Genomic DNA, 11,128 nt, shown 5'->3' on the forward strand with positions numbered 1-11,128 from the left:
TTCCGAAGATCATCTAGTTAGTAGTATATGCCCCTTGGGGGTAGCGTCTCCCAACATCAACCTGTATCCCACCCAAACATGAATCCAACGGAACCAAGCTGTGTCACAAAGAAGGGGAATGAATGAAATGCTCCACTATTGCTAGGGGAGAAATCAGCTCACACTCATTTTAGTGGGACTTGTGCGGAAGAACTTTCTCGTGAATGGGTCCTTTGGTGACATGCGATTGAGCCAAGTTGTCCACTGCGGGAGAAGGCAATGCTGCCTTGACCAAAACTAGCAAGGTACTGAGTCAATGCTTTTATCTGATTTTGCTGAGCATTGATATAAAAAGAGGGCCAACACATACATCAAAATAAAGAATAATAAACTTTCCATAACAACCCATCTCCTGCTCCATTAAAAAATAATCACCCAATTCCAGAAAATAGAATATCCATTTACAGTTTACATACACAGTATCAAGTGTCCAATTCCATCTTCCCCAACTATCTCTTCTTTTCCATATAACTGCACAACTGGTACCACAGGCACACACAAAAAGGTGTCCACACAAAAAAGAAGAAAAGAAATGAAGACAGACAGACAGACACACACACACACCCCATAAAGAGCCAGACAGAGTCCCAAATGTCTGATCAGTCATTCTCTGAGCATTAGCAAAATCTACCAACAACATCAACTTAATCGTTTTGTTCGGTACAGCTCCCTGCTGCCACCCTTCTGCTCTCTGTAGTATCACTCTCTGATGCCCCACAGGAAGAGACAGGGGACTGAGATCCTGTGCAGGATGAAAGGAAAGCTCTTCCTGTTCACAAGCTCTTCTTCTTTATTTTGTGATCCATTTTAACCTCTGTGCTTCCACAACTCTTACAAAGGGAATTCCACATTTCAATCTGTTCTTCTGATTTCAAGCTAAATTTATTAATATCCTATTTTAGTCTTTGTTGTTTGTTTGTTTGTTTGTTTGTTTGTTTCTTGTTCAGTTTTAAAATTCTGGTCTCCACAGCCTCCTGTAACCTAACTAGCTCCTTTTCTTCTTATTTTATTTATTTATTTATCATATTTCTATACCACTTCATATAGAATCTCTGGGCAGTTTACAGTTAAAACCAAACAACAATTAAAACCTAAAATCATATAAAACAAATTAAAATAATCTTCAATAAAACTTAAAAACATTTTAAACAAGAAGCTTGATTTTTTTTTTAAAGGTTTGTTTTCAAAAACCAGAGCTGTGTTCATCTCTGATTTCATTTGGGAGCGTGTTCCAGAACCCTGGGGCAGCCCTAGAGAAGGCCCGGTTTGGGGTCGCCACCAAACGAGCCAGTGGTAACTGCAACTGGACCTCCGCTTGATGATTACCGTATTTTATGGACTATAAGACTCACTTTTTTCCTTGAAAATTATCCGCCAAAATTCAGGAGCGTCTTATGTTTTAACAGTTTAATATGTTAAAACTCTGAAAAACTGGATTAAAATTAAGGTGCGTCTTATATTCTGTAGCGTCTTATAGTCCGTAAAATACGGTACTTGCTCTAATAGTACCAATACTTTGCTAACAGAGTGCTAGTACTATCATCCCTTCTATCACATTTCTTTCTTCCAGAAAACTAGCCAGAAACTGGAAAACTCAGTGGAAGCTAATGCATTAGTTTGGAATGGTTGACTTTTAATGACTTTGTGTTGCCTTGTGTCCTGTTTGATCCATATTGTGCAATGCAATCGTATTAAATTTTACTTGGAAGTGAGTTCCACTGAGTTTAAGGGGCTTACCCATAGGATTTGCTGTCTCAAGAATTTATTTTGTTTAATATTTGTTCTAGTGTTTTACCTATCACCAAACTGAAACTGAAAGCTTCTACTACTACCACAAATATTTATATACCGCTTTTCAACAAAAGTTCCCAAAGTAGTTAATACAGAGAAATAAAAAGAAAGAAAGGAAGATGGCTCCCTGTCCTCAAAGGGCTCACAATCTAAAAAGAAACATAAGAAAGACCCCAGCAACAGCCACTGGAAGGATGCTGTGCTGGGGTTGGATAGGACCAGTTGTTCTCCTCCTGCTCAATAAAGAAAATCACCACTTTTAAAAGGTGCCTCTTTGCTCAGTTAAAGGTAAAGGTAAAGTATGCCGTCCAGTCGGTGTCAACTCCTGGCGACCACAGAGCCCCGTGGTTGTCTTTGGTAGTTAGCAGGGACTAAATCTCTGTAGTTGCCAAGGTCACTTTAATTCATTTTCTTACATATTGGTACAATAAGGTGAGCTACTACAGTACATACAGCTCAGTATTGTAGACAATACTGAGCTAGATGGACCAATGGTCTGACTCTATCTATGGCAGCTTCCTATGCTCCTAAGCTATTCTCCAGCCAAGTACCTATTCAAAGTCATGATGTTTATCACAAGTCAGGCCTTCTGGGGTGTGTGTGTGTGTGTGTGTGTGTGTGTGTGTGTGTGTGTGCACGCGCAATCCCTTTTAATGATTTTGGATAGAGATGATCTGTCCCCAAAAAGCCTTTGAGACTTGAAAGCTTCTTCTCAGCCTCAGATGCATTTACTTCCCTAACCTACAACTAGGATGGCCAGATGTCCTCTGTTATACTGGGCAGTCCTCTTTTTTTAATGGTTGCCCAGTATTTGTCTGGTGGGCAGAGCTGTCCGGAGTTCTTCTCTGGGGAGCAGCTGGCTTTATTTAAAATCTAAAAAATTAAAATTTGCAGTAGCACTACAACAGCCAATATTTCATAATGCTTTTTATAAAAGCAAAACAGGCACTGTAGGCTAGTTCCCATGACCGACAGCTGGGTGGGAGGAGTGGCCAGCCAAGCTCCAGGGCCCATGCGCACTCCCGAAGAACAGTAGTGTGTCAGCAAAAATCGAGGGGGGAGGAGGAAGTGATCATCTCTTAGCCACGATCTGGACAAAAATGGTGGTGGCCAGTCCACATCATGTACCCAGGACTGTATTGAGGGTGGAGGGAAAGTACATTTCATGCCATCCTACCCAGATTGCAGCTAGCACTCCTCCAACCTCAATTTTTGCTGACACATGACCGTTCCTCAGGAGCTGCTCGGAGCTGCCAGACACTCCTCCTCTTGCCCAGCTGTTAGTCATGAGGACAAGTCCCGAGGGTTTGGAGCATACCAAAATACGGCATGTAATCCCATTTCTGTCCTGCAAAGCAGCTGTCCCCTCTGTTTTGTTGCATTTAAAATAACCATAACTTTTTTGGTCCTTTGCATTTTTGCAAGGCGAAATTCTACCTGCTACAGCTTACTTTTCTTTCCTTCCTCCATTCTCTGACCATCCTTTCCTTTCCTGATCCTCTTTGTTTTTTCTTTGATATCCTTTCTAAGCATATCTGAAGTATTTTCTAGAATATATATATTTTTTAAAAATCTTGCTTGGACATTTTGGATATTTTTTGGCCTACACATCTCAGGGCATATGGCACCTCAGAGCACCTCAGGGCACACCAACACAATGTGTGCAGCTGTGTTGCAGTGCATAACACTTTAGGTCTGTTCGTACAATCATCAAAATAAAGGTAGGAGGCATTCTACCCTGGATTGAGTATTAATTCACAAAAATCCCTCCGATCCAGGTTGCTCAAAACAGGGGAGCCCAGCTTTTGCACCCCACTCTTAAAGGAGAGCTCTCCTGCCTTGCTTTTCTGGTTGTGTGGATCCACTTACTTCTTATACTACTCAGCCACTGGGACCCAGCAGGCCTGGAAACAACAAACAGCTGTGGCTACAAATGGCTGCGTCCATGGATGTGCCACTCTTCAAAGCACACTCTATGATCCTGTAGCTGAAGCCACTTCAGCAGATCTGGGCCCGCCTCCTGCTCCTTTGTGGCCAGTCAGAGGACAACAGCTGATGGCTTTTCTAGGCTACTGGCTGCACAAAGGATGCTGGGAAGGCCTAATAGGCATTCAGAAGGCTTTCCGTGCTTGTAGCTCCCAATTTCAGCAATGGACACCTCACCTGGCTTAATTGTGTGTTGCCTGGGTTTGCTGGCCCAAACAGAGGTTCTGATCATCTGCTACTACTGGAGTAGAAGCTCTCCAACACTCCAACCCATGCCAAAATGGTTGTGTGAACGGAGCTTTTGTTTACCCATTTGACTGTTATCATCATCTATGTCCAACACCCCTTTAAGCAGTGCATTGCTGCATCTCCTCAGGGCAACCTAACCCTCATCTCTTGAGTTCCAAGGGAGTGTGCCTTGATAGAGAGATTTCTATTGTGACCCTTCTCCAAATATCACAAGAAATATTTCAGGAAAGTGAGTGCTGCCTTAATGAAGAGCTAACTTTCCCTCAGAGAAACATGGACATGGGCCCCTCATCAGGAACAGAACTTGGCATGATGTACAGATTGCACCAGCTGTTCCTGGAATATTCAGGGACCTGTCATCTAAAAAAAACAGCTGTTGCAGACATATAAATATAGCCTTTCAAAGTCATATGAAGCTGCCTTATACTGTCAGACCATTGGTCCATCTAGGTTTCCTCTGACTAAAAATGAGATCTCAAGCCAAAATATTTTCTAGTCCTGCTCCTTGAGATCCAGGAACTGAACTGGAACCTTGTGTACACAAGGCATGTGCTCTATCACTGTGTCATGGTCTCTCCCTTCAAAACACTGTCCTTCCAATTAGATCAAACTGGACTAGTCACTTGATTCAAATTTATTTGCAACAAGTAATTTTTTCTATCACATTTCTCCCTTTATCACATTAGCACAACTGCCATTTCTTCTTGCCAGTTGAGTGCCAAGGCAAAGTAGATTTTCCCATTCAAACCTCCTTTCTTTGAGGTAGATTAGGGTTGTCAAAGCTATTCGCTTCATAACTGAGCAGGAATGTGAACCTGGGTCTCCCCAACCAATATGCTAACCACTACCCCACACTGATTCTCCATTGAGGAAAGCAAGCACACAACACATTGTGTGCTAAGGAGTAGTTGAGCTCTGCCATTGTTTCATCTTATATTATCTGATTTATAATTTTGCAGCACTAATTGAAGTTCTTCACACTCCTTGTAATGGCCATCAAATCTCTTTCCTCATACTGCAATTACTCATGATCTTGCTTTCTCTGGGCCATTTCACATCATTAAACCAGTATCCAGTAACCAGCAAATCCAAGATTTTTGTGGCATGCCCACTCCCACAGGATTCTCATGGCACACGTGCTCCTGAAGATCATATCATGAGAACCTGGGGAGAGTTGGCGATCTCTGGTTGGTAGCATGGCAACCTGGCATTCTCCTGAGGTCAGTAATCTTAGCTTTGAACTCAAGTTCGCTGCTGAATCTGGGTGAATACTGGTTGTGACACTGCCACCCAGAGATCACCAATTTTTTTCCTGGTTCTCATGACATGCTTCTAGGGAGCATGCATGTGCAAGAATCTCAGATTTACCATTTACTGGACATTGCTTTAATCATGTGAATTGATATAAAACAACATACTATTCTGATTTTGAAGTAGTTAGGCTGGATATGAATGTCCTTTTTAATGTACTGTAATTGGGTGCCTTTGATCCTATCTGTCTTAAATTTGGCAGAATTGATCCTTTGGAGGGTTTCTCAAATGCTTGCAAATTTCATGCAGATTAGCTGGAAACTCACAGTTTTATAAGAAGGATAATTGAAGATGGTTTTCCCATTGAAACCTATGGGAGTGAACAAACAAATCAATGAATGACAATGGGTGAATTTCATGATAACACAAACACAGTTTCTATCCATGCACACAGACACAAGGAAGATCTTAGGAATGAAAGTAAACAGAGATACAAAATTATTATTTTTTCACTACAAAAAACCCCATGTGGACAGGATAAGTCATGCACAAACAACAGGCTTCCAAGGAAATCAAGGACTTTTAGAATGATAGAGCTAACCTACCCATCTAAAATGTTGTGGTGTTCAAAGAGAAGATAGTAATTATGAAGTAGATGCTCCCAGATGCAGATGCACCTGGCAGGTGCTGTCAATGGATTTGTCTGAATATAGCAGCAAGAGCTTTCTACTTTATAGTTGATTGCTACAGCCTGTACTTTGAGGTGATACAACTGCAAAACATGCTTGCAAGCAGTGTAATAAATCAGATGAAGGCTATATTTGCCAGGCACAGCATTTGCAATGACTTAATCTCAGGCAATGGGCTCTACACATCAGGAGAATTCCAAACATTTGCACGACACTAAGAGTTTACTCACACAACCATCAGCACATATTAATTGCAAGTCAACAGTCTAGCTGAAAGACATGTAAGGCAAAGGAAGAAAGGCACAGCCCACACCTTGGTTGATGAACTTATTGGAATACATACCTTGCTTTATTAACTTATCAGAACACACTCTGAAACTGTGTTGCATCTGTGTTGCTCATGATCTGAAGGCTCAAATCTGTCATTCCAGCAAAGGAAATGCTTCTACAGCCAAAAGTCACAGATCATGAGAAAATAAAACAGAACTGGATAGAAAATAAATGCAAAACAATTGCAAAACTGGGGAGTGAAAGAGGTGCTGAAGGCCTATAAATTAACAGAGGGGTGAAATTTCAGTTGATCCATCTTATTTATTGTTTCTCTATGTAAATCGCTTTAGAAATTTTTGTTGAAAAGAGGTATATAAATATTTGTTGTAGGAGGAGGAGGAGGAGAAACTCCCTGGCTGTCGGAGTGTTTCATCCAAGTGGCCACTGACGGTGCCTCAGAAGCCCACTTTCCGATTATGTAGCATTGCTCTGGCAGGGTCATTCACATGACCCGGATACTGTGGCAGGGAGGGATGTGGGCGTGCAGGATTGCACCTATCTTCCCCCAGACAATCCTTGCCCTCAGTAGATGTGCGGCTGCTACCGTGGCCCCACCCCCGCATCTGATGTCAGACGTGCCCGGCTAGCCATGCCCCCGTGTCTGGCGTCTGATGCGGGGGGGTGGTCTCCCTTCCAAATGGGGCCATGTGGCCCCATTTGGGAGGGAGATCGATCGGCCCCATTGCGTTGGCAGCAGGACCAGGAGAGGCTTTCCCTGCCTTTAAGGCAGGGATAGTCGCTCTGGCCGCTCTGCCAACACAGCACGGGCTGATTTCATCTCCAAACAGGGCCGCACGGCCCCATTTGGGACTGAAATAATGCCCCCACATCTGACGCCAGATGCGAGGACATGTCTGGGGCCACGCTCGCTGCCCCTGATTGGGCGCGGCCCGGGTTCTTTGAACCCATTCGCCCAATAGTGGCTCCGCCCCTGCTTGCCCTCACATGCCCACATGAGCTGCACTGCAGGGAGTGGCACAGCCATCTGGAGGCTGGGGAAACAAAGCCAGACGTCAGGCAGGCAACACAGTGTATTGGGGGATTTCCCTGCTGTTGGGTGCTCTAGCCACCTGGCTCTGTGAACACTCAGGCTGTAGGCAGCCCAAGCATTCATACAAGCAGGAACTGGGGTAGAAGGGTGCACTCATACCCTTCTACCTCAGTATTAGCCCAGGTAAAAAATTTGGGCTATCCCAATGAAGAGTGCTGGGATCAGACCAGATCAGACTGGGATCAGACCAGATTCCAGTGCTCCACACAAATAGCCTACCTGGGTTAGGGCCGTGCAAGCCCATGTAGGGTTGCTTGCATGAACAGCCTATGAGTCCTTTCTTGGCAGTAGGGGCTGCCTGTTTTTTTACTAAGAAACCCCATCATAATTATGCTGCTTCATCACACATCATTATTCAGGGGTGTTCTGGATAAATAATGGCAGGTAATAGCCAGCAACTGCTGCAAGGAGCATTCCTTCAGCTGTTGAGTCCTCCCACAAGAATTTCACTCCCACTCCTGAAAATGCTCAAATGTCCCCCTTCAGGGAATGGGGTAGCAAAGGCAGAGGAACCATTTTCTTTCAGCCCTTGTGGAGACCAAAACCCAGAAGCTTAATAATCACAGTAAGAGCAGCTGCAGCAGCAGCATGAACTATACAACCAGCCAGGTTGTATAGCACTAGCAATAGCACTTACATTTATATACCGCTTTATAGCCGGAGCTCTCTAAGCAGTTTACAATGATTTAGCATATTGCCCCCAACATTCTGGGTACTCATTTTACCGACCTCGGAAGGATGGAAGGCTGAGTCAACCTTGAGCCCCTGGTCAGGATCGAACTTGTAACCTTCTGGTTACAGGGCGGCAGTTTTACCACTGCGCCACCAGGGTATAGACAAAGGTATAGACAGAGAACGTACATGTTCAGATGCTAGAGCACACATCTGAGACCTCCACATAGGGGTCCATTCCTGCCAGAGAGAGACATTAGAATCAGCTGTTAGCTAGCACAGTCACTCCCACTCCCACAGATCCCCAGCTGAGCCAAACAAGGAGCTGACACAACCTACCAGCACAAGCCACATCTTTGTTAGACAACTCAGACAAGGATCCAGACTAAAGCACTGCACACTCCCGAGATGGGAGGCATTTCAAGTCCAGAGAATGGAAGAGTTATGACTCATCTTAATAACAAGGTGAGCAGACATCACCATAACATCTATCTATCTATATATATAATTCTCCTCGGTGTGCCTTGGAATGTGAGTCCCAGCGCCCAGCTGATTGGCTGGGTGGCGGACAGGCCTGATTGGCTGAGGCGCACCCAGGAGGATTGGTTGCCGTGGCAGCGGCAGGCCTGGCCACAGAGGCCAGAGGCAGCGGCAGACCCAGCCCAGCCGCAGAGGCAAGGCCCAGGAGGGGGGGAAAGAAAGTGGCGGGGGGAGGCAGAGGTGGCAGTGGGGAGGAGAGGTAGCTGGGCCTGGAAGGAGAGACTGGGGCAGAAGAGGAGGGGGAGAGGTAACCGCCGGCCCCAAAAAGCGCACAGATGCTTTGTGCGGGGTCGGCTAGTGCTATCTATTTTGCTGTTTGCAGATGGTATGTGTGCCATTCAGACACAGATCTGGTTCACACAATCATGAAAGCTATTCACATGAGCAGCCTAATCCAGGCTAGAGCAGCCCAGCCTGGGTTTGGCTGCTCATGTGCAGCACTGGGATTGGGGCCACTCCTGGTGCTGCCACCACACCCAACCCTACTTTTGACCCTGGCCTTTAGGCAGTTGGGGTTATGTGTGTGCTCCAGCTGCACAGAGCCCAAGCATACACACAGTCAGGCACCAGAGTGCCCAACTCCTGGGGGAATCCCCAATGCACCACACTAATTGCGCAGTGCATTGTGGGATCCCCAGAGGCTGAGAGGACGAGTCCCACCCTCTGTCAATCTGCTTTCTACAGAGCAGTGCACAGAGCAGTGTGGATTGTGTGGGCATGTGGCAGCACAGCCGTGAAGGGCTCCAAAGATCATCTGAGGGGAAGGTAGGTGAAACCCTGCCCCCCCTTACCTACCCTCCCTCCCAGTCTTCTGCATAGCCTCTAAGTTTAAAGTCAGAGAACCCAACATTAACATGATTGTGTGATCCCATGCCAAGATTACCATTGTTGGTTTGTGTCCCAAAATGAATATGAGATTCTCACATTGGTGGGTTCACACAATCATGCAAATGTTAGTTACTGACTTTAAACCTTGATTTGAACAATTGTGTGAACAATTGTGTGAACTAGTCCATAGTAAATTAACTGTGCTCTCTCCTCAAATGAAGTTTGCAACTTCTCATCCCTTACACTAGGAGAAACCCTGTGCAGGGCTGTTAGGAGCCCTGCGAACCAGCTGTATATCATCTGATAAATAAATCAGTAAAGTTGCCAACCTAAATTCCATAGTCAAGGTTCAACAGCCAGCATAAATGGGTGCTATTATATTGACTATGAATAATCCAAAATAATGACACATTTGTCTAAACACTTCCATCTTAGATTGTGCTGGGCATGTGAATTGCAGTGCAGTCCTGGGGGAGGAACACACGGCAGCTTTGCTGAGGCTTCAAGAAATGTCGCAAGAGTGAGAGGGAAGTATATGTCAACATTTTGCAGGAATTACAGGGAAGCTTGTATCCTTCTCACTTAACTCCAGAATGGAGTCTTATAGGTTCTCAAATTCATGTCTTCTCTGCCTGCACCAAATGTCTCTGATCAGGACTGCTGAAGGAGGTTAGTAGCCCTTCTCCACAAAATGGCAGGGTCTTCCATTCACTGGGTGGGGGGCAGTGGGGAAAGCATGGCATTGCAATTGTTCTGGCATTTTTTATTCTGAGAAAGTACAGAAGCCTGGTGCCAGCAGGAGGTGGATGAACACAGACACCACTTGCATTAGCAGATTCTCCCAAATGTCAAGGAAGGACACATGGTGACATTGCAAAGAGCAGGAGTAGGGAAGAACTGATTGCAAGCCATCTCTCAGGGCAAGAAAAGGTTGCTCTCTGCAGCATCAGTGTTGAGCCTGGATTCCTCAGACAGAATATCAGAGGCCCTCTCTGACAGTCATGTATATGGACATGCAATTAAAAATGGTTGGTTTTGATGGCATCTGTAGCCATGTGTGGTGTTTTTGGTCAACCCAGTCCTTGATCCAGGCCAGCGTTTGAATGGGGCTTTTTGAAGGAGTTACTTGTATTCCAGTCCTGGAGTAGAGGTGAGGCTGACAAACAGCCAGCAGCAAGAGCACGGAAAAGCAGTCTGCAGTGCACTTGCCTCTCTGTACATAATATCTATGTCATTAAACCATTAATATTCCTTGCATACCACAACTCTTTCCTCTGGATTCTACACCATGGTGCAGCACTCTTTGGAAGAGGACACACCCTGTACTCCCCATGCAAGCAATATACAATCCATAGCTTAGCCACAGTCTTATCTTCCCTCTATATCACATGATGTGTGACTCTTTCTCATCTCAGGGTATGGTTCGTTCACAGGCCAATGCCCTTAAACTGCAAGGAGTCAGTGCCCAGAAAGAATTATGCAGGATGAAAAAGATGCCTGAGCTGTTAGCCAGACTCTGCTCCGTGCAATATTTCTGGGAGGCATTAAGGTCACCAGAATTGAAGCAGGTCCTAAGTCATATTGATACTTGACAGTGGCTATAACAGCCTTTGTTAGTTGCAGATTGAGGCTTTTTGGTTGCCCTGAGCAAATTATTCCTGCCTAGTCTGAATTAGGCTCCAAGCCCCACCTCAAGTTTTTC

General features: G+C 45.0%; 1 long non-coding RNA gene across 1 annotated transcript; it reads left to right on the plus strand.

Annotated features, from left to right (window-relative positions):
- The first annotated feature begins 8,254 nt into the window (after positions 1-8,254).
- Positions 8,255-10,468, plus strand: LOC128348844 (uncharacterized). Its single transcript, XR_008318379.1, has 3 exons — positions 8,255-8,523; positions 9,862-10,095; positions 10,204-10,468. It is a non-coding gene; the product is annotated as an uncharacterized LOC128348844 (long non-coding RNA).
- The last annotated feature ends 660 nt before the right edge of the window (positions 10,469-11,128 follow it).

The sequence above is a fragment of the Hemicordylus capensis genome, chromosome 3, assembly GCF_027244095.1.
Source record: "Hemicordylus capensis ecotype Gifberg chromosome 3, rHemCap1.1.pri, whole genome shotgun sequence".
NCBI classification, from domain to species: Eukaryota; Metazoa; Chordata; class Lepidosauria; order Squamata; family Cordylidae; genus Hemicordylus; species Hemicordylus capensis.